Raw genomic sequence first — 3,877 nt, forward strand, 5'->3', positions numbered from 1 at the left:
TAGTCTAGATATACAGTAAAACTTGTGTTACTGGCCACCTGATAAAATCGGCCACCTGTACTAACGGCCAGTTTAAATATTCCCCAAACCAATTATATCTAATAGACTACAAATACTGGCAATACCGGTCACCTTTCTATATCGGCCAATAGCTTTTTCATTTTTAGTGGCCGTTACTGACAGGTTTTACTGTAATTGGTTTGGGGAATTTTTAAACTGACCGTTAGTACAGGTGGCCGGTGTTTGCAGGGGGCCGGTAACACAGGTTTTACTGTAGTTTAAATCGAAAAGATTAAATCTTAATTCAAAATTGTATATACAATTATTACAATTATAAACAAACTATATAGTTTAATATCCAAAAAATGTTTTTGATTTTATGTAATGTAATGAAATGTAAATTATTGGTTACAATGTTTAACAATAGGAAATATTCAAGAATAAATAAAATAAAAGTTTAATCCTAACAACACAAAACATTCCAGGAATGTAGGTACTACCGTTCTATTCCGTGAACATCTATCTGATTAAATTATGGGTGGAAAGTTACCACAAGATTCTATGAACATAGTACAATGTCTTCCTGGAGGGGTAAAATTTTCCATTACAAGATTTTAAGAGAGGCCATTTATTGTAATTACTGTTCAATTTGCGTTCATTTTCAAATTTGCCGCGCGAGTATCTATGTAGCGTCTCGTGGTCATTGGTCATCACATTTCATTTTCATAACATAACCGATAACCTAAAAATTTAGTAAAAAAGTAAAAATTTTGATTGGAAAAAAATGCATCGATAAGGGGATGTGGGAAATGGAAATTAGTGGCTTTTTTGCTGTACTGTCTGCTAGTTTTTGCTCTGGGCACTGGCTAGATCTCTTGTTTAAACAATTTTGTAAGTATTATAAAATCCGTTTTCAATTTTCTTTATTCTTTATGAAACGAATCATTTATACATGCATATTATTACCTGTAAATAGGTACCTATTTCTTTTGATTTTTAATTGTAAAGAATAGAAAAATTACCGTTCATTTTAATTTTTTTTAGAATCAGCTGAAAGTGGCATACAAAAAAAAACCAAGAAGGAAATGTATAGCCTTGTGGCTATGAAAGGCAAAAGAGAGATATAAAAAGTGTATTGGCTAGTTGGAAGAAAGTCCACATTGTCCATGCATAATAAGTTATTACATTATCAACAAATATCAAGAAGATAGCAGGGTCACGAGCATCAACTTCATGAGTTCAAGAATATCGAGGAAATCCAGCTCCTCGATACTACTGGGCAAACTAGAAGATTGAAGAGGACAAATCCTTTTGAACTAGTTTGAGTGATAGGTGATAGTGAAAAACGGAGCATAGTGCTTGTGTGCTGTGCCTGTGTATATTAGAATAGTGCACGATCTTGTTAGATTAGATAAGAGACGCTATGGGGTAAGCTCTTCATTTTAAGAAACAGTAGTAATTTAGGCTAAATTAAAATTGCTCATTGGTCAGTTATGACCAGATTGTTTTTTTATGTTTGGCAAAAAGGACTTAAGTCAGAATTGCACATTGATAATGTTTTGATGATTTCTGGACCAGAAAAAAACTGTTGTAGATGTAAACTGTATGTACAGTAGAATCTACTACAGTACTGTAGAAATCATCAAAACATTATCGATGTGCAATTCTGACTTAAGCCCTTTTTCCCAAACATCAGAGAATTGTAATGTACAATAATTCTCCTATCTGCTTTTTCATGAATTTTGTAGGAGACGAAAAACCATTTTTAGGATCATCTGCTTTCACATGTTTTGTAGTAAATAGATAGTTGAATTTACTACAAAACATGTCAAAAAATATATGAAAACAGGAGGTGACTATAAAAAAAGTTTTTAGTCTCTCTTACAAAACTCATGAAAAAACAAATCGTAGGTATGTCACATCAGTGACTAAGAATGTCTAAAAAATATACTTTGATGTCCCAAGAACCAAATATAACCTACAGTCCATCTAATTTACTTACTGTTGCACGTCATTATCTACGCCAGAGATCTAAGTTGACATAGTTGCCAAAGTATAAAAAGATCCTGAATCCATTTTAAATCAAATATGTCACATAATTATTGTAAACGTGGATTATACAACAAAACAAATTAATATTCAATGTAAATAAGTAAAAACTTAAGAAATAGAGAACAAGAATTAAGTTATAATCTTTTAAGATTTGCAGTGCAAGAGTTTTTGCACTGCATTGTTAATAATTAAAAAACGGCTCCGAACTCTTGGCAAAAAGCCGGTAGGTTTCTTTGTATAAGTATGTCTACAATAACAACTAAAAAAGTTGTCAGATACCTCGATTATTCCAAGTCGTTATAAAATTAGGTGAAATTTATATTTTTATAGTGGAGGATCTTTTTATAGTAAAGTAAATAATAAAAACAGTAAATATAATAAATAAAACAGATACTTATAGTAAAGAATATAAACAAATATGAAGTGTCATCACCGTAACTGTCAAATAAATGTTACCAATTTATTCTAAAATGTCACCTTCGTTCGATTACAGTTACAGTGTGATCCGAACAAATCTGCTTCATAAAAACGCTTTATAATCCATTTATACAAATTAAATGAAACATATTATTGTGTATTTCTTTAGGTTAACATTAATAGAAATCTTCAAATATTATTTCTACGCGTATATAATAAAATATGTCTAGTGGCTGTAATTCCAGTGTACTCGGCAAAGTGATTCTAAAAAAGAACACACCTACCGCCTAAATATTTCGTGTTGGTATCATGCAACCTCACAGGCTACGACGCGGATGACGCGCAACAGTTAGTAAATTAGACGAAGTATGTAGATATATACAGGGTGTAACAAAAATACAGGTCATAAATTTAATCACATATTCTGGGACCAAAAATAGTTTGATTGGACCTAACTTACCTTAGTACAAATGTGCACACAAGAAAAGTTACAGCCCTTTGAAGTTATATATATATATAATAGCACCAAGGGTCTTAGAGGCCCATGGCTTGAAAAGTTTGTTTTTTTTCCTCATTTTCATGTTTCTTTATGTACTGAGATCTTCTCTGGCTTGATATGTGATTTTTCTCCATTCCTTCCTGTTATTCATTTTTCTTTTCTGACCCTGTAGCACCATTCTTTCCAAATCTTTTTCGACCTCTTGCTTCCATCTATTTTTCGGCCTTCCTCTTCTCTTTCTTGAAGCTGTAGTGTAGTTTAGTACCATTTTTGGAGTCCTCGTGTTTGGCATCCTTTCAATGTGACCTCGCCATCTAAGTCTCTGTGCCTTTATCATTCATTTGAAGTTACAAGATGAAGTGATTTTTTCCAATATATCGAAAACTATTAGAGATTTTTTATTGAAAATGGACATGTGGCATTATTATGGCAGCAGTATCTTACGAAAAAACTATAGTAAAATTTGGACACCCCATAAAAATTTTATGGGGGTTTTGTTCCTTTAAACCCCCCAAACTTTTGTGCACGTTTCAATTTAATTATTATTGCAGTACCATTTAAACACAACGTTTTAAAAACTTTTTTGCCTCTTATAGCTTTTTTAGAAAAGTCAATTTTTATCGAAATATTTTGAATATTTGTCAAATCCACCACATATTTGTATATGGTTAAGTACGATTATGGAGACTTGGTAATAATATGCAGACTTATTTATGCTTTACATTTTTAGGGATATTTTGAACCATATTAAAAAAGAAGCCAGATCTCGATAAAATGTGCCTTATCGAAAAAATACAAAGAGGCAAAAAAGTTTTAAAAACATTCTGTTTAACTAATGGTACCTCAGTAATAGTTTAATTGGAACGTACACAAACATTTGGGGGGTTTAAAGGAACAAAACCCCCATAA

General features: G+C 31.8%; 1 long non-coding RNA gene across 1 annotated transcript; it reads left to right on the forward strand.

Moving 5' to 3' along the window:
- Nucleotides 1-410: 410 nt before the first annotated feature.
- On the forward strand, nt 411-3,403 carry LOC126892381 (uncharacterized). Its single transcript, XR_007700808.1, has 2 exons — nt 411-891; nt 1,045-3,403. It is a non-coding gene; the product is annotated as an uncharacterized LOC126892381 (long non-coding RNA).
- Nucleotides 3,404-3,877: the final 474 nt, after the last annotated feature.

This window comes from Diabrotica virgifera, chromosome 9 (assembly GCF_917563875.1).
Source record: "Diabrotica virgifera virgifera chromosome 9, PGI_DIABVI_V3a".
Classification (NCBI taxonomy): Eukaryota; Metazoa; Arthropoda; class Insecta; order Coleoptera; family Chrysomelidae; genus Diabrotica; species Diabrotica virgifera.